Below are 20,787 nucleotides of genomic sequence, written 5' to 3'. Positions count from 1 at the left end.
AATGAGAGTTACCAGCCACTCTGCTAGAAGCCCGCTCACTTTTGCTCTGGCATGAGTTAGTGTAGTGAATTCTTTTTTTAAAAAAAATGTGTTCATTATAAAAATAATTTTAAAAAATTTATAGGCAATTTGGAAAAGAAGGGGTAAATGACCCATAATCTCACCACTCTAACAAAACCGATATTGGCATTGTGGTTTATTGCTTTCTAGTCTCATTTCTATTCATATTATTTAACATGGTCGTAATTTGTAATTACATTGTCAATAACTCTTCCTTCACTTAACATTATACAGGATAATAATCTGTGTAATTACTCAGACTTCAGATACAGAAGAGTCTTTAAATGTCCACAGCATTTCTTCTAGTCGGTTCTATGATACAATCCACGGTCATATTTAAGATAGACCCACTTTCACTTAGACTTTCATTTAGATTCCAGGGGCTTTTTTCTTTGTCCATTTTTGCTCTGCAGCATTTATTCAGATGGTTCAGTGCTTACCCCAAGAAAAGGGGGACTTCTCAAGCTCTACTTAGATATATCCAAGTCCACAGATCAAAACCAATGACTCTCCTTTGGTTGGAGTCCAGCTTGCTTACCCCTCGGGTTTCACATTCCACTCCTTCACTCCTATTGCTGTCTCCGCAGAACTGGGCAACAAGGCAGTTCTTAATTAATTTCTTCATTATAAAAGTTTCCTTCATTTATTTCAGGGAAGAAGCACCCCTTTTCCCCACCAGAATTCCTTCACCTTCCCATCCATCCATCCAAGTCCTACCAATCCTGCCAGCCACAGTGATGTGGTCTACATCAGAGCCCATTCAGACAAGAGTGCAACTTCCCATCAGGTGTTAATGTACCCTGTTGATATCGGCTCTATGGTCCCAGGAGCACAGAGACCGCTGGGCTAAGGGCTTTTGTCTTCTGGTCTCTGCATTTGGGCGGCATTTACTCACAAAAACAGGGATCAAGATTGCAGTGACACATGATCAGGGTCCTGAGCATCCTGCAGGAACCACTGCTCGGTCGTGTAAGGCTTCCTGTTAGAAAATGTATTAATTTTCTAGGTGTTAAAAATTAATCTATTAGGGGTTAAAAATCAAATATTGATTAGCAAAGAAACACGTGTCAATAATCAAGATAATCAAGGATAATCTTAAGAAAGGATAAGCACAGAGGAGAGTGGCTTAAAATCTCTTTTTTTTTCAGACAAGAGCCTTTGCAAAGAAACACACATGTGCACACACACACATATTTATGAAGAGGTAAAGACAATTGTGTAGGAACTAGGGTGAGCAGTGAAGCTTCAGGAAGAAACTAAGAGAGTAATTAGTAGTCTGGAATTCCTCCCTGCTCCTCCTCTGATCCCTCTCCCACTCTATACACGCATCCCCAGCGCACAACTCACACAAACATGCTCAGTCTACATATAAACTCACACACAATGTCTGGCCAGACCTTAGAAAGTTTCTAATTCATGGATACCACTATTGAAGGGGAACACTTCAAACTTTCAGTACTTTAAGAGTTTGTGGAGAATCACTGAGTAAAATGAACCTTTTAAAAAGGCAGCTACTCATAAGGTATAAATTTGTCAAATCATCAAAGTAACGCACCTGAAATTAATGCGACATTGTGAGTCAACTATATTCAAACATAAATTAATTAATTAACTAATTAAAATAAAAGGCAGATATTAAATTGGTCCCTTGAACCAAGCTTAACATACTACAAAAGTGAGTTGAGCTATGAAGCTATTATTCAGTACTTTTAGCTCATACTACACTCAAGGTTTCCTTCTTGCCATTGTAAATGGATTGTATCTGTTATCAAAGTCCTGGAATCAGTGCTACATTTTGACTATGAAGACATATCCTAAGTTAGCTTTATCTTCTACCATTTGTGTGCGGCGGGGGGCGGGGGGGGTTAGGGGGTGGAAAATAGCATTCTATAAAACAAAGAAAGACAAATTCTGCCTTCAGATATTCACCCATAAGTCCCTCTAATTTCATGTCAACATGCACACATTTTTCTGAGCAAAGAATTTGGCCGAGCCCAACCAAATGCTAATTTAATGTTCTTGTAAGATTTAACAAATTATGTGTAACTCGGTGCATATGCTCATCAAGTTTTTAGAGATGAAGAGCATATTTACCCTAGTCAATATTCATATCTTTGAGAAAAGTTCTTTTTTTTTTTTAATGTATTGATGCTTTGACAAGAGCTCAAGTGAATCTGCTTATTTATTCTGAGAGGACAGTCTTAATTTGTCCATCAGAAGAGAGAAAAGATTTGCTATCTCATTATGATGTTTCCTTAATCATACCTGAACTTTGAGCAACAACCTTGATTGGTTAGCTCCCCGTTACAATCTATAACAACCGGAAAATACATATGGGTTGCATGAATTTGAAATCTCATCTGACATCTGAGTAATGTTAATCTTGTTTATATGACAACCTCATTATGGCATATAATTGCTCAGCAATCTCCTAGCAAATACTGGGTTAAAATGCCTGGAAGATGCTTGTTCTCCTCATTATTAATTAGCACGTGTCCACTTCGCCAGATCCAGTGCCCAAACTTCATTTGTTATGTTCAGCCAAATGCATGAATAGCTTTGGAGTAATTATTTTCCAACATCATCTAATACCTCTCTGCACATCAATTAAAAATCCTCTTAACAAGGAACTGCATTTTGTTTGAGATCAAATGCCTGGTCCAAAGCTATATCAATCATGTAGAGCTAATTAGTGGCTCTGCTTTATATCATTTGTTTTACTTTATTATTTCATTGTACACTTCCTTATGAAACCAATTGAACAATTTTAAAATCTTTGTTCAATTAATTGACGGCTTAAAGGCCAGCTACCTAGTCAGGCTTTCTTCGCTTTGAAAAGAAATACACGTAAAGATGGGAAGAGAAGGGGAACCCCATAGATGTGTTATTATACCTATTTACTTTCTGAAGTGCCCGCTCTATAGATACAAGTTTTAAAAGGTTTATCACCATCCTTATTCTGCTTGCAAATAATTCATTGCTCACCATACCTTTATAGCTTTTCTTTACGTGGAAAACCATTTCAGAAGGATGAGTTGAAACAATAATAGGAGATGTAGGGCAGTTAATCTTGGAGACTGTGTGTGGAAGCTCTCTAAATTACTGTGTATTTCTGTCAGCATTTATAAACTGGTTGTCCAGCTTTCTTCCTTAGTGGAAAAAAGTGCTGAGCTGTGAAAACTGTTTAGTAGCACTCCTTTGGGGTCTGGATAGAGCTGTGGATTCCAATACAAATATGAATGAATTAAATGCATACTAACTACCCAAAGTGGGAAAGTATAATGAGGAGGACAAATTCCAGCTCTTTAGAATTTCCGCTGGCTCATCAGAACTGGACCCCAGTGCAGGACAAATGGGCAGGAGAGGGCTGCCTCGTTGGGCCCAAGCCTGCACCATCCTGGCCGGCAGCCTCTGTTAACACCCACCCTCCCTGTTGGGATTCATCTGGGTTTATGAAATCTCCCCGGTGCACCAAATCCCGGCGCACAGTGGCTCCTGCACTCACAAAGCCTATTGCAATTAATGCAAAACCAGGGAGTTCATACTGGAAAAAGTCGAACTCATTTGCTTCAACACTGGCTCCTCTGAACGGCCCCCTTCCTCACAAACGTGAATCCACTTTAACTAAACAAAACTGACAAATCAGCAGATGTCAGGGCCTCCAACAAACGGGCTGGGTTCTCTTTGGTCTGAGACAGAAGGGGAAAAATCAAGACCAAATTTTCTGAATAGTTAGGCTGGATTAAAAAATGCTTCAGAGTTCTGCAAGTATACAAATGAATGGCATGTATTTACACATTTATTACTTTGAATATAAACGGATGAGAGAGATTCTGTCCAAGGATAAGGAAGAGAATTAAAAAAGAAAAAAAAGAAAAGCTTTTACGAGGTTTAAAAATCCTCTAGAATCATGGGGCGGGGGGGAGTTGGAGATTAAAAGGCTTGGGAATCCCCTAATTTACTCGTTCCTCACCCAGACGTCTGTTCTTTATAATGATTAAGTTACTAACCTTTATTTGTCAGTAATAATTGAATTTTACACCAAAGTGAATTATCGCAACAAATGAACTGCTCTGCCGCAATTTTAAATAGCCTTCTTTGCAAATTATCTCCCGTGATTTATATTAATCCTATAGGGAAGGCAGAGAAAAATTGTATGAGGATGGATGGTTCGGATTTAATGTAAATGGATAAAAGTATGTGATAGCTTCTCATGGTTCTGCAAATGAATTTAACATGATACCCTCCTGGCTCCAGTATTCATTTCAAAGTCTGGGTAGCAAGTTTAAATATAAATCTTCAAAAGGTCTTCAGGTTAGACCATGGCATGCACGCTCTACTCTACTCTGAAAGACAGAGGGAGGGAGAGAGAGAGCAAGCCTGAGAGAGAGAGAGAGAGAGAATTTCACTTAAGGCCACATTACTTTTATTCCCCCCTAAAATCTGTATCTCTATAAAATCCATTGACCAAGTGGCCCAGGGACTCATTCGGTTATACAAATTTCCCTTTTCCTGCTGATATATGTACTTAAATTCACATTCTGTTTCTTACAAGAAGCCTTCCCTGGAACTCTCGCCCTCTGACTTTTCTGCCTAATTTTGGCCCATCCCTTAATGTTTTTCTCGTGTTCCGGCAACTCTGAAACCTTCCCCAGTCATTCTAGCTCATGTTTCCCCAAACATCTGTGATAATAGGAATCATCGGGAAGGGACAGGCTCCCAGGCTTCTTCTCTAGAGATTCTGAATGAATACATTTAGAGCAGGGGCCCAGGATTCTGTATGTTTAAGGAGCAACCCAATTTCTATTATCAAGAAAGTTCTAAAAACACACTGGGAGAGGGGATTGATCATGTTCTCTGAATGCCTAGGCAATTACAGCATTGACCACACATTCCTGTCCATGTTTATATTGTTGTGTAATATTCTATAGTGATTTCATGTATGTCTCCCCTAGGGTGTTATAAATACCTTGGATGTGGAGAATATTTTGGGCACTACTACACCATCCAATCCTCCTAAAGAACCAATAATATCTTGTTGGTTCTTGATAAGAAATAACTGGATGTGAGGGCACCTGGGTGGCTCAGTGGTTGAGCGCCTGCCTTTGGCTCAGGTTGAGATCCTGGGATCCTGAGATCGAGTCCCACATTGGGCTCCTTGCATGGAGCCTGCTTCTCCCTCTGCTTATGTCTCTTCCTCTCTCTCTGTGTCTCTCGTGAATAAATAAATTAATTAAAAATATTTTTTTAAAAAAGAAATAACTGCATGTAATTTAAATGAGATGTTGCCAACACAGGAAGACTGCAGGAAACACAGCAAGGAAGGTGTTGAGAGAGAGGAAAAAGACATGTCCTCTGCCTTCCAAAGGTAAGAAAGCTTGCTGTGCCATCCTCATAAAGGCCGAAGACATTTACTGACTTTTTTCTGATGAAAGAATATTTACAAAATTTTACAAAACATGGAAAAGCACAAACTTTAAAAAAAAAATGGAGGGGAGTGGGAATAATGGTTGAAGGTGGTCAAAAGATAAAAACTTCCAGCTATAAAATAAGTTCTGGGGATAAAATGTAAAAACCATGATAACAAAAGGCTTATCAGTACACCCACCAAGAAATTGTCATTGTTTATAATCTGGTGTTTATTTAATTTATAAATCTAATTATTATAAATCTCCAACTTGTAAAATGCCCATTTGCTTCATGGGAAGGCCCATGCAGAGTTGGTGAACCTGGCCTCTGCCCAGGAGGGGGCCAGTCAGGGATGTTTATCCCATTTGTGTCTTTGTAGCTTACATTGTTGGGTCACCATGAGCCTGAAACTGAAGGCAAGCCCTGGGAAACAAACAAAACAGCAAAAACTGCTGTTGCTAAAACTGAAATGAATAAGAGAATATTCAAATCCAAACAATTAAAGTCTTGCCCCTGACACGATGGGAATGGCCAACCAAAAAAATAGGATGAAAGCAAAACACAGAAAATGGGATGTTAGTTTATACATGAATTTCAGGTTGAGGGAAAGGATTTAAAACCTAAGGGTAGGGGCTCCTGGGTGGTGCAGTTGGTTATGGGTCTGACTCTTGGTGAAAGCTCAGGTCCTGATCTCAGGGTCATGGAATTGGGCCCTACACTGGGCTCTGCCTCCGGTGCAGAGTCTGCTTAAAACTCTCTCCCTCTACACCCTCTCCCCTCACGTCCTGCACTCTCTCCCTCTCTCAAATAAATAAATAAATCTTAAAAAAAAAAAAAAACCTCTAAGGGGATAAAAATCAGAATATAAACTTCAAAGTATCTGAAATTAGAAGGCTTTGAAAAGTGTCCACAGTTGTGATTATTTTAACACAAAGAAATGAAAGTAAAAATTCTAGTCATGAAAATGTTGACGATAAATTAAACTTTGGGGCACTTATTTAGATATTTGGTACTGGGACAAATCCAACCACATTTAAAGAGGGCTCGGATCCTCCCTTCTGCCTTCTTGATATTATATTTTTACAGATTTTCCAAAAGGAACATTATTTCATCAATATAATGCTCACTTTCTACACAAAGCTCACAATATCTTTATGATTGACATATACAGAGATGATGGAAAGGTCTTTGATTTGTGCCTGTGTTTATTTATAAAATACATTTAGCCCTAGTTCAAATACAAAGGCTCTCTTCAAACTTGAGGGTCAGGAAAAAAAGCATAGATTCTCCTACTAAACAATGTCTTCCTGAATATTAGAGAATATTTTGAAAACTAAATCTGCATATAAATAAAAGTTCCTTCTAGGAGAAAAAAATTGAAGATACACAAAAGAAGGAAAATCACAGCTAAATATTGTGCCTAGCATTTGTACTGCTGAACGATAATTGCCATATTTTCTTCATTCTTCAAAATTCATTGAAAAATTTAAATGTTTAAGGAAGTGTTTCCCAGAGTTTATTTCAGAATACTAGTCCCAAGAGATGCTCCAGTTAAAGAAGCTCAGAGTTTGAATAAATTTGTGAAGTTCTTGTCACGCACTAAGCCATTCACTTGGAGCTTCCAGAAAAAACATTAGCATATTAAAGTCGATAATAAATCCTGCAGCAAAGACATGAATTTGCTTGACTTTATCCCTTGATTCCCCTAAATAATTATCCTTTTTCACACATACTTTGACAATCTCTATGGGTATCCTTCTTTATAAAACAACAGGTGTGATATTCTAAATATCTAAGGATCAGGATAGCAGGGAAATGTCCACTCAAGAGAGACACCGGCTATAAACAGCCATGATAGCTGTAGCACCACATCTGATCATTCCTGTTTAAGAACTCCATGGGATTTCTGACTTGGGGGACACACTAGTGGAAAAGACACTAAAAATTAGACTTTTCCAGTACTACAGATTAACCTGTGTCTCTACACTAAATCAAAATAAAGGCAATATTGATCTTTAAAAAAAAATATTACATTAAATAATTAAAACGGTATTGGAAAACCTCTCTCTTCAATATATGAGGACATGATTATTCATAGAAGTAAAAGGTGTAATGAAATAAGTGTCAAAGACCAGTTGCCACAGTAGAAAGCAGAAGCATCTGGAGTGAAACAGAGACCAGGCATGGTCAGCTCCTGGCTCTGCTCTCACCCTCTAGAGAATGTACAGGTGAGTCCACAAATCTCTAATATCCCCCCATTCTGGAGAGAAGCAACTTGAATCAGTATCTGCATCTTTCATTCTTCTGACCTGTGGAAATGGTCTTTGGGAAGAAATAGGAAAAGATGAGATGGGTTTGACTCTCTGGTGGAAGTAAGGCTCAGGGCTACCCAAGGAATCGGAAGAGCAAGCTACACCCTAATGGTCATGGTCCACACCTGCCAACCATGTAGCAAAAACCCTAATAAAAAACAATATCTCTGAGAAAGCACAGCTCAGCTATTTTAACAAGGACAACTTTTGCATCACCTAAAAACTCCTACCCTCGCCATCCCTCCAGACTGCTAAAAAATGGGTAGAACACTGTATTGATTAGGAATTGCCTTCAAAGGCTGGCAATAGAGACCTAATTACAGTGGCTTAAGGAATCAAAAGCTTGTTTTCTCATATAAAATCATTCCAAAGCTTGGTAATCCAGGGTTAGGATAGTGAAACCAGAAATTTACAAAGCATCCAAACTCCTTCTTACTTTCCCTTCATCAATAACTTGTGGAAGAATGAAGAATAACTTCATTCTAAAGTTGCAATATGGCTATTAGAGATCCAGCCATCATGCTGACACTTTAGGAGGGAAGAAGGCAAAGGGCAAGGGAAAAAAAAAATTCTCAGAGCTAAACTGGATCTTTTAAAGAGATATTTCAGAAGCCTCACTGAATGACTTGCAAATACACCTCATTAGCTATTGCTATCTACGAACAAAGCTGAGAAAGAATTGCTTCTATCAGGGCACATTGCTTCCGGAATAAAATACGGTTCATTTGGTTCACCTTCCTTCTGATGTTTTAGTGACTGCTTTTAAAATTTAAATCTTGTAAATGATAGGGATTCATCCTTTCTGATGGCTGAGTAATATTTCATTGTGTAGATATACCACATCTTAAAAAAAATTTAAATTTTGTTTTGGGGCACCTAGGTGGCTCAGTTGGTTAAGCATCTGCCTTCCGATCCGGTCATGATCCCAGGGTACTGGATGGAATCAAGCCCTGTGTTGTTGTCTTCAGGATCCCTGTTCCATGGGGAGCCTGCTTTTCCCTCTTCCTCTTCCCCTCCCCTTGCTTCTGTGCTCTCTCTCTCATGAATAAATAAAATGTTTTTTTTTAAGATTTTTAATTTATTTATTCATGAGAGATACAGAAAGAGAGGCAGAGACACGGGCAGAGAGAGAAGCAGGTTCATGGGGGAGCCCGACGCGGACTCAATCCCAGGACCCCGGGATCACCACCTGAGCCAAAGGCAGATGCTCAACCACTAGGCCACTCTGGTGTCCTTAAATAAAATCTTTAAAAATTTTTAAATTTTTTTAAAAGATTTTATTTATTTATTCATGAGAGACACACAGAGAGAGAGGCAGAAACACAGGCAGAGGTCTCCAGGATCACACCCTGAACTGAAGACGGCGCTAAACCACTGAGCTACCCGAGCTGCCCCTAAATTTTGTTTTATACTTAGAGAAAATATTTACAAGTTTCTAAAGTTAAAACTACAGAAAAAAAATGTATATTCAGATAAGTCAAGTTTCTATGACTCCTCTTTTTTGGTAACTTTTTGAAAAATTACTCATTCTTCCATTTTTCAAATAATTCACAATATATCAATATTTACAAATATTCCTCATTCCTTTTTTGGTCCGCGTGGTACCCTACTGCAAGGATGCGTCATGTTTTACTCAACCTGGTCCCTACTGATGGACATTTGTGTTGATTTCTGTCTTTTATTACTGCAAATAATTCTGGAATTCGTAGTCTATAGCATACATCTCTTCAATTTTTGCTAATGTACCTCTGGGATAGATTTCTAAACGTGAGGTTTGGAGGTCGAAGTTATATGTGTGCAATTTTGCAAGACATTGCCAATTCCTTTTCAGAGCTAGTACCATTTTTTTAATCCCGTCCCCCCAATTGCCTTCCCAATAGAGTGTGTTGTCAAACTTTTGGAATTTTGTCAATTTGAGATATGAGAAATAATATTTTGATGTAATTTTATTTTGCATTTCCCTTATTATGAGGAAGGGAGATTGGCTACCTTTTCACAAGTTCAAGAGTCACTGCACCTTTTTCTTTGAACAGTCTCTTCATTTCTTTAGTTCATTTTGCTAGGGTTCTTGGTTTTTTTCTTCTCTAATTTAAGAAACTGTATAAATGTAAGGGACATTATCCCTTTGTGATGTCAGTTGCAAATGGTTTTCTCCATTTGTTTGTTGTCTCTTTATTTTAGTTATGATAATTTTGCTGTGAAAATGTGGGTTTTTCCAAGCTCATAGAGAGAGAACAGACTACAGGTTGCCAGAGGAAGGGAAGCTGGGGATGGGAAGTGTAGGGCTGGGCAAAATAGGTAAAGATCGTCGAAACCTACAGACCTTCTAGTTATAAAATAAGTCAGTAATGAGGATGTAATGTACAACTAAAGTTAATAATATTCTATTATATATTTGAAAGTTGCTAAGAGAGATCTTTAAATTCTCATCACAAGAAAAAAATTCCATAAATATGAACTATGCATAACTATGAACTATGCGTGGTGATGGATGTTTACTAGGCTTATTATAGTGATGGTTTTGCAGTGTATGAAAATATAAAATCCAAAAAAAAAAAAAGAAAATATCAAATCCTTATGTTGTACACCTGACACCAATACAATGGTGTATGTTAATTATACCCCGATACAACTTTTTATTAGAAAGTGTGGGGGGTTTTAAAGCAATACAATTATTCTGGATTTTTAGGCATAATTAGGAAAGTTTTCTCTCTCCTATATTATAGAAACCATAATTCCTGTTTTATTCTAGTAGTTGTATATTTTCACTTTTTACTATCTAAATATGGGATCCATTTGGGATTTATCTTGGTGAGAGTGTAAGAGCAAGTTTCAATTTTATCTTTCACCATCCAGCCATCTAGTTATCTCAAAGCATTCGAATATCCAAAGATAATTGATTTCTGGGCTTTCTGTCTGTCCCATTGGTCTGTCTATTCTTGTGCTAACATCATATTATTTTACTTAAAGAGAGTTTTAATATATTCTTCTACTGAGTGGGCAAATATCATGTGCTACCTCATTGTTCTTTTTCAAAATTATACTGGCTATTTTTGCTTCTTTTTTCCTTTCAAATAAACCTAAAAACCAACTTGTCTTGCTGAAGAAAAGGAAATTATGGTATTTTTCTTGATATTAAATTAAATTTATCTTTGCAATACTGAATCTTTTGATATAAGAAAAAAAGGTGGTTTTAGGTGCCTGGGTAGCTCAGTTGGTTAAGTATCCAACTCTTGATTTTAGCTCAGGTAATAAACTCAGGATTGTGAGACTGAGGCCTGTGTTTACTCTGTTTTGAGTAGGGAGTCTGCTTAGGATTCTCTTTCTCCTTCTCCCTTTGCTCCTCTCCTGCCCCCTCCTCTGCCCACTCTCTCTCTCTAAAAAAAAACAAAAGCAAAACCAAAAAAACTCTTATAGTTTCTTTTGGTAGTATCCAGAAAATATTCATAATAGCTATTCTTTTTAAGGTTTGTTTTATAACATGTTTATAATGCTTATTTTCCTATTGACCTTTGGTTTCTCCAGATTTGTAACCATTTGCAAAAAAATAAATAAATAAAAATAAAAAAATAAAAAGATAGTAATTACTTCTTATTTACCAATTCTTTTGCCTTTAGTGTTCTTTTATATAATTGCATGTAATTCTAATACATTATTAAATAATAATTATTATAATGGACATCCTTTACTTGTTCTTGGATTTAATAGAAAAGCTTTTGGTGTTTCTCCACTAATTAAGAAGCTAACTATCCATTAATTAAGAAGCTATCTATTAAGAAGCTACCTATCACCTGTCTTTAAGGAAATAGTCACCCATTCCTACCTTATTGAGTACTTTCATTGTGAATAGGTGATAAATTTTTCAATGTTTTTATATATTTGTGGAGATAGGAATTTTCTTCCTAGCTCTAAAACATGAATCTTTTTCCTAACTCTATAAAAATGGATTATAATAAATTCTTTTTTTCATTTTTTTAACTTTTTAAAGTAATCTCTACACCAACTGTGGGGCTTAAACTCATGACCCAGAGATCAAGAGTCATATGCTCTACCAACTGAACCAGCCAGGAACCCCTAATAATCAATTTCTTTTTCTTTTTTAAGATTTTATTTATTCATGAGAGACACACACAGAGAAAGAGAGAGAGGCAGAGACACAGGCAGAGGGAGAAGCAGGCTCCAAGCAGGGAGTCTGACATGGGACTCGATCCTGGGACTCCAGGATCACACCTGGGTTGAAGTGTTCTCTAAACCGCTGAGCCACCCGGGCTGCCCTATAGTTTACATTTTGGGAGTAATCTTTGTGTAGCTTTATGTATTTCTCCTTGAATCTCCAAAAGTTTTGATGTATGAAAGTTGTCAATGAGTCATTGGTTGATACTATATTAATAACTTTTATCTTCACTACAATTTAGCCTTTATCTTTTAAACTTGTCACTCATAATGCTTGACCTGATCTCTGCCTTATCAAGAAACAAGATTATATAACCTCTGCCTCATTTATGTTTTCATTGTCTGATATATCTTTGTTTACCTTTTTATTTTTAGCCTTTCTAAATCTCTTGGCTTTAAATAGTTTATTTAACTACACAGCATAGGGGTGATTCATTTTTTATTTTTTTGGTTGGTGTCTTTCTGGTCATTTTGCTTAAGTAAAGCACGTTTATAAATAAAGTGTTCATGGGAAGAATATTCCTTGCATGTTTACAAATGAATTGTTAAGAAGTATTCATGGGAAGAATATTCCTTTAATTCTTCCTTGCATATTCATAAGTTTGTAATATTTGGAAGTTGTTTTAGCTGGGTATAAAATCCTTAGCTCATTTTTAAACTTTAGTCTCTAAAGGAAAATATGTTACTCCATGCTCTTCTACCAACAACCATCAAAATTATCTAATGAAAATGTGATTTCTTTCCTTTGTAGATAACTTTTAATTCATATTTGGTTTTACTTTATTTGTGTAAACAGTGGTTCCTAGATGTCCAAATGATTTTTTTTAAATTTAATATCCACTAATTTGAATAGCATATATCTTGGTGCTGGATATCCCAGAAATATGATGTCTTCTTTCAATATGCAGTTTTGAGTCTTCCTTTATTTAGGGAATGTCTTCTCAAATTACAAATTTTAGGGTTTCTAACTGTCCCACTGCTTTTTTTGTTGTTTTTGTTATTCTCTCTCTCTCTCTGTTTTATTTTTTTTATTTTTTTCTCTCTCTTTTTAAAATAATAACTTTGTATGAGATGCACGGTGATGTTGAATTTTAAAGTAAATGTTAAACCCATTTTTGATCATGGTGATGTTGGCATTGGATGAGAGAATCATGGGATGAGAAAGCTATGGGGTGAAGGGAACCTAATACTTATCTTGGTTCAAAGAAAGAACGCTATATTCAAAGTTAACAAAACTGTTTGAGTTCTAGTTTTATCTTCTCTAAGCCTTGGTCACTTCATCAGTAAAGTGAAAATAGAGTTCTACTTATCTCACAGGGTGGTTGTCAGGATCAAATGAGATATTGAATTTGAAAGAGCTTTAAGAGCATTATAAAGTGTAGAGGACCACATAACCATAAATACAAATAAGTACAAAATGAAAAGCTGTCCCTACCATAGGAGTTGGCCTGAAGAGAAAAGAGTTTCCTACAGAGGAGTGGAGGCAAGAAAACAGTTTGACTTCTGCTTTTGCTTTTCCTTTCACCCTCTCAAAACCCCACCTTCCGCCTCTCTGGAGCTCAGAGAACTCATGCAGAAAACCACAAGCTCAGATCTTTGCCAGCCTCAACAGACAGAGAACATCTGTTCAAAAGGGTAATTATGAATGCGACCTTTGCATCTAGTTTACTTACTAACCCTTTATCTCAGAAATTTAACATGAAAAGGTAATCTGGAAAATCATCAAATATCCATTTTTTTCTTCCTTTGGGCAAAATTACAAAAAAAGTCCTACTTCACTGGGTAGTGAGCAAAACAAGTAGTGATCATATTCTATGATCCCATTTAGGCTTAAAAAAAATCTTGCATATACTAACATATATTCATACTGCAAGTATTAAATGAAATTATTTGAAATGCAAGTATTTCACTTTCAACAAAGTGTGACTATTTAATCATGGTGTATTAGGGAGAAACCATTGTAATTTTTAAAATTCATATGAGTAAGTAAGTTTGCACCTTTCTTCATGAATTTTGCTTATAATTTAGCTTTTCATTTTAGAGCATTCTAATATTCTTCTCTCATTCTAATAGTCTTCTCTCATTGGAATATTAATATTCATGGATGCTCCTTTTCAGTTTCCCTTAGAAATATACTCTGTGAAAAGTAGGAATTGGTTGATGGGTACCATTTTAGCATCCAAGCCCCAAACATCTTTGTCCCTGACAAACTCAATACTGTGAAGGACTTGATGTTTCTATTCTATACCCTACAAACCTCTCTGATGCAACATAGGGGTTCGGCTTCCCTGAAGGCTATATTTTCATTGTCAACTATAAGTTTTATTAGAAAGAAAGTTTTGCAGAGGGTAAAAAGGGAAGGAACATTTCACTCAGGACAACTAGAGAAAGCTTTATAGGAAAGATGATGATCAAAGGCAGACATTAAAGCAAAATGGTTAGAATGTAAAGTATATGTTGACTGAAAGTACACTATGCACACTAAAATGAATTTGTAAAACATTTATAAACTATTTACAAATCATTTAAGGCTAATCCTATATGAAATTCTAAGGTGAATTCTATAAGGTTAGCATTTAAGGAGAATAATCATTTACTAAAAACTCTGGGTTATGTAAAGAAACCTAAAAATTATCCTGGACAACTGTTTTATTTTATTTTTTTTATTTATTCATTTATTTTGAATTTTTTTAAATTTTCAGTTGAGTCTTAGTTTTGGAAGGTTCGGTTTATTCTATTTTTCAGTTCATAGCATAGAATCATTGTACAAAGCATTTATTTTGTCTTATTTATTTATTTATTTCCTTATAGCCCTTTTATATATTCCTATCATCTAAACCCCTGCCAAATGGCATTCTTTCCTTTATATATCTTTATGTATAACATATATTATTATTTTGTCCTTGTATTTTGAACTTACAAAAAAAGTTATATTGTTCTAGATCTTATTCTCTTTCTTACTTTTTTCCCCCACACTCAGCACTACATTTTAAAAATCTATCCATGTTGCCACGTATATATCTAGCTCTTGGTATGCATGTGCCATATATTCCCCAGTCACTCCCTGTGTGGTGGTCATCAGACATTTTCCCTATCATGGCATGACTAAGGATGTTTCTTTCTTTTTTTTCACAAGATTTTTTATTAGAGTGAGAGAAAGAGACAGCATGCACAGGGGGCAGGTGCAGCATGGGAGGGAGAAAGAGTCCTAAGCAGACTTCATGCTGAGTGCTGATCCAGTCTCAGGGCTCAATCTTACTACCCTGAGATCAGGACCTGAGCCCAAACTAAGAGTCAAAGTCTTAACGATGCACCACTCAGGGGCCTCAGCATGACAAAGAATGTTTTGATGAACACTTTCATTCATGGGCCCTTATATAGGAATTTCTTTGAGATTGAGAGCCAGGAGTGAAATTGATATGTGCATTCATAATGAATTCATAATGAAAAATACTACTACTTTGCTGTCCAGAATAGCAGATTAGTCTATATTCCATCAGCACTGAATAAAGGTGTTTGTATCCCACTGACACTTAGTGTTATCCATTTTTTTTCCATTTTATTTTTTTGTGTTAGTTGCATTTTTCAGACTACACATTATTCTATTTGGATTCCTGGCTTATTCTCATTGTTTTTCAGCAACTCTCTGTATAATCTAAATATTTGTTCTTTGTCTGGTTTAAATGTTACACATATAATTTCCCAACTTATCATCAGTCTGTTGACTTTTCCATAGGGTTGAACAGATGTCTTTAATATCAATGCAATCACCCTTACTTATATTTTTTATATTTAAAAAAAAAAAAAAACCCTTCTTCATTCATCCATTCATTCAACATATTTTAATGAGTGCTTCCTATGTGCCAGGTACCATTTTAATAGTTGGCAGTACATCAATGAATAAAAAAACAGAAAGCACTGCCCTTCTGCAACTTATATCCTAATTGGGGAAGACATATCATAATTAATAGACATAATAAATAGGTGAATTATCAGTATGTTAGGAGATAGTAGGCTTATGGTGGAAAATGGGGGGCAGGATCATGGAGCTCAATGCTGTGCACTGACCTGAATTTTTACACTGGGTGCTATTGATTTAAAGATATAAATTTATATACATAAAAATTTCCCTCTACATGTTTTTTTTTTAAGATTTTTATTTATTTATTCATGAGAGACACACAGAGAGAGGCAGAGACATTGGCAGAGGGAGAAGCAGGCTTCCTGCAGGGAGCCCAAAGCAGGACTCGATCCCTGGACTCTGGGATCATGAACTGAGCCAAAGGTAGATGCTCAACCACTGAGATACCCAGGTATCCCCCACATGCTGTTTCAAACCAAGACCTCTTTACCAGCTACACTGGTGAATGAGACTTCTCTTGTGTCTGCTGGAGTGAAGTTCTAAGACCCCAAAGACCCACCAAGGCACTTTGTTCACATAGAGGTGTCTAATTCATTGACTTAAAAGGGGATTAAAGGGAGAAATATCTTATGCCACCATGTTGCTAATGTCACCAATCCTAAATTTAGACTTCTTTATTTTATTATTTTTATTATTATTATTATTATTATTATTATTATATTATTATTATTAGCCTGTTTTTGTAAATGTTCCATGTGTACTCAGAAAAAATATATACTTTCTCAATTTCTTGGAGATATATTGATATACATATATAAATCTATATGTAATCAAGTTTATTCATTTTATTATTTATTTCCTTATGCTTTTCCCCTTCCTTGAACTTAGTTTTGAGAGACATTTAATGGAGTTTCTAACTATAATGCTTGATGTATCCACTTTGCCTTTCATTTTATAAATTAAAAGTCCAGTTAAGATTTGAGTTAAAAAGCTGATTCACTTTCACCTTTAAGTACCAGCTCAAACTGCAGACTTTCTTTTTATTACATAGGTTCATAGAAATGAACTAGCTACCATGCTAGTAATGAATAGCAAAATAAGTTTAAAGCATCATTTTAATATGGAATATGTCCTCCACTAATGACCTCAGCAGATTTTGAAACTGCAATTATATTTGTAGCCATTGGACTATATGGTCTTAAATTACCTCTCACAGATTAAAGTGGAAATGGGATGCAGTACATTTTGTGACATGAATCTATTATATAAATAGGATGAAATAGAAGAGTCTCAAAATCTGCCACTGTTAATTCAAATTACAACAGGAAAAAAATGCTAAATGTTAAATAATGGTGTAGTAAAGTCCTTTTAGTTCATACAACAATAAAGAACACATCCATTGAAGTTATTGTTTCCATGCAATGGGTTCTAAAACTGCACTACTTGGTACCAAATTTTCTCTTCCTCCTCAGAAACTTTCATGGCTTATTAATCATATTGCTCTTTTTCTTCTCTTAGATGCTATTGCCCTTACTTTGGATCAATAGCACCTAAAACAATGCTTAGTTGTTCCCCTTTATCTCCATTTAACATAATTATTTTGAGCTCTCACCTTATGCAGAAGACTACACTGGACATTAATAAGTATGTAGATGGGAGAGGGTCAGGGAGGGCTGGTGCCAAGAGGACTGAGTCATGGTGTCTGTCCTCACTAGAAGCTCAGGACCTGGTGATAGAACAGAAAGATATGCCACCCAAATAATAAATGAGTAGAAAGAACAAGGAAAAGAGGTAGTCCAGTGCTAAGTATCACCTGAGAAAACCAAAGCAGTTACTCCAGTGATGGAGAGTTGAGGGTAGTATTTCAGTCTCATCCCAGTGCCTCAGGCAGTAGGTGATGACTCTGCCTGGCTCTGGGCATTTGCAAGTGGTATGGACAGCAAAGAACAGAAAAACGGACCAAATGCAGGGTCTTTCTGGAGAGGAGGGGGCATGCCTGGGGTTGTCTATACTCTCTATACAAAGCACTCATTAGACTTTCCCAGGTTGTCTGTGAGTCTGTGATAAAGCCCAGGAACTGCCAGTTTGGGATCTCCTCAGCCAGTTCTGTTATAACCTGCTTGCAGGTACTGTGTGTTAGCACCACAGATATAGGAGCTTTGGAGTTAGATGTAAGTGAGTTAAGTTCTGCCACTTATTAGCTGTGTGATCTTTGGCAAGTTAATTAACTCTTCTAGACTTTGGTTTCCTCGTCTATATGAAGGACCGATTGTGCCTGACTTCAACAATTGTTATGAGGATTAAATGAGATAATATATAAAAAATAGTACAGTGTCTGGCATAGAATAAAAATACAGTAAATAACTGCTATTGGCATTATTTCCCGTAAGATGGACCTGCCTAATGCCACAGTTATGAAACTGAATGACATAAGGTATCTCCAAGACATTCTCCTCCATCCATATTGCTCTCTGACATGGAGGTGGGCAAAAGGCTAAGCATAAGGCAGGGCAGGCCCTGACTCATGGGCTGAGTCTAGCCTGGCTTGCACAGTTAGATCTGATGGAAAGAAAAAAGAATCATGAAAGAAGCATCCTTCAGATTAGTGTAGTCCAATAGAACTTTCTGCAATGATGACAGTGATCTGTATAACTATGTCCAATATGGTAGCCTCTAGGCTCATGGGGCTATTGAGCACTTGGCATGTGGCTTGTGCAGTCATGGAATTAAATCTTAATATTGTTTAATTAATTTAGATTCAAAATTAAATAGCTACATGTGCCGGGTGGCTACCATACCAGACAGCATGTTCCAGAGGGATCTGTACATTGATGAACTGCTGTGAGGGCCTAGCTCTAGGGAGGGTGACTGAATGAAGAGTCAGAGGTGGGATCCTTCAGTGAGGCCTGCACGACACAAAGAAAAGATGTAAGTTTATACTTTTTTTTTACTATAAATAACTCAGAATATGAAAATTCATTTGGTGGCTTGACCTTGAGATGTGGTTAGTCTATCTGTACAGATCAATTCCCTAAATCTGAGAAGATGAATTGGATGTGGATCAGAATCATCTTCTTCCCTCTCTCATCTTCCTCTCTTTTACCACTCCACTGTTGAGAGCACTACAGCTGTACCTACTGCATCACACCAGAGTAGATGATTTCCTTGACTGCTGTCCTATGAACTCCCTGAGGAAGGACCTATGTCCCACTTGTTTGTGTCCCCAGAAACACAAATAATGTAGATGCCTTATCAATGTTCATGAAAGAAAAAGAAAAGACAAAGGGAAAAGGGGAGTATGGATGAAAAAAGGAAGGAAGGAAAGAAATAAGGAAGGAGGAAAGGGAGAAAAGAGGAAAGAAGGTCTCTGAAATATCGAGTAAGGTTACTTTAATATTAAAGACAGAACCTCCAGGTTCTTAGTTGTGTTCATTTTTCTACACCACATCGGAACTTCCTGTTAAAGATTCTAGAAGGAAACATTCTTAGGACATGACCACAATGTTCCTGTTTCAAGTTATGAAGCATTATTTGACCACATTTTCTTTTCCTTCAGCAGCTCAGAAGTTCATCTCTAAAAACAGAGGAAACACATGGTTGGACTGTCAGGAAGCTGTGTCTTAGAGGGTAGATGTACTGAAAGATGGAAGAGCAAAGGGAGTAGGGGTGATCAGCCAGTGAACAATCAAAATGATGTATCATTGAGATCGGAGCTGGATACACAAGTAAAAATTAAAGGGTCTCAAGTCTGGAGGACTCACTGAGGCCAATGAACAAATCTAATGGTGGTAGAAGGCAGTTGGGAGGACAGAGATAATCAGAGGTTTCAAAGATGCAATAATGCTGAGGGTGGACAGAAACATATGATACTGCACCAGAAATGCTATAAAGGTCATTGGAGCTAACAATTCCAAGGGAAATAAAGAGAGTAGAAGGGAGATTACATGGATTCCCTGAACATACATTGACGATGTCTCTTATGACATTAATCATAGCAGAAATTAAAATCACAGATCAGAGAACACAATCGTGGTTTAGGGGACAGGGAAGTGAGGACTGAACAGATGAGAGAGACAATAGGCTATGGTGTAGAAGGTAGTCTGGATGGATGCTGTAAGTATCCAAACAGATGGAAATTTTCTGCAAGGGTAGAAGAGTGAGAGCGGCCATGGGGATCAAGAAGCATGCTACATCCTTCCTCTCTCCTCATCTGGGTTGCTTGAGGTACAGGGAATGAACCTTTGTTCTTTTGAGTTCCAGAAAAATCTGTAGCCCCAGAGAATGCCAAACTCCAATTAACGCAAGAAGTCTAGTGAGTATACTTAGAAGACTTCCACTCACCAAGGCAGGAAATGGAAGAAAGGCCAAGTCAAGGTTGGAAATAAAGTGAAGAAAGATGCCTTCCGGGGGATAGGGAGGAGACAGTTTGTCAAAGTGGAACACCTTTCAGGGAACAGGAGGTGATGTGACCGGACAGGCAGATTGATAATGTTGCCTACACAGCCTTGAATCCAAGTTGAGTTTGGACTACCATGGTCAGCAATGGGCAGTCTTCCAGGGTCCTCTGAGTAGGTGATTAATGTGACAAAAGCTGTGATGTTTCAAAAAAAAAAATTTTGTTTAGGGTACCAATCAGGATGAATGGAATAGAACAAAAATCAGAATTAGCAACTCCTTGTCCCTCCCAGGGCCTGTGAAAACACCAGCAAACCTTGCACACCAGATTTTAAAATAAAAGCCTACAGAGCTATTACATCTAACTTCTTCTGTGTTGATCTCATAAAGATGCAACATTATTTTCAGTGCACTAGGTGTGGCTTACGTGGGCAGCGACGCAGGCCTTCTGAGTAGAATCTGCAATTTCCAACCAGTGGATCATTCAGTGGAGTGGTCCATGCAACCCAGACGGTGCAACACGTAAATTAGGATGAATAGCTTGACAGGTCTCTACAGGGGTTGCCCAGAACACAG

At 37.0% G+C, this 20,787-nt stretch overlaps 1 long non-coding RNA gene across 1 annotated transcript; it reads right to left on the bottom strand.

The window, feature by feature from the left end:
- Nucleotides 1–4,070: 4,070 nt before the first annotated feature.
- LOC144281038 (uncharacterized) lies at nt 4,071–20,385 on the bottom strand. Its single transcript, XR_013349518.1, has 3 exons — nt 20,260–20,385; nt 17,429–17,542; nt 4,071–4,190 (listed from the first exon to the last, which is right to left on the bottom strand). It is a non-coding gene; the product is annotated as an uncharacterized LOC144281038 (long non-coding RNA).
- Between the last annotated feature and the right edge of the window lie 402 nt (nt 20,386–20,787).

The sequence above is a fragment of the Canis aureus genome, chromosome 1, assembly GCF_053574225.1.
Source record: "Canis aureus isolate CA01 chromosome 1, VMU_Caureus_v.1.0, whole genome shotgun sequence".
In the NCBI taxonomy this organism is placed as follows: Eukaryota; Metazoa; Chordata; class Mammalia; order Carnivora; family Canidae; genus Canis; species Canis aureus.
This window is presented reverse-complemented; position numbering and strand designations above follow the sequence as displayed.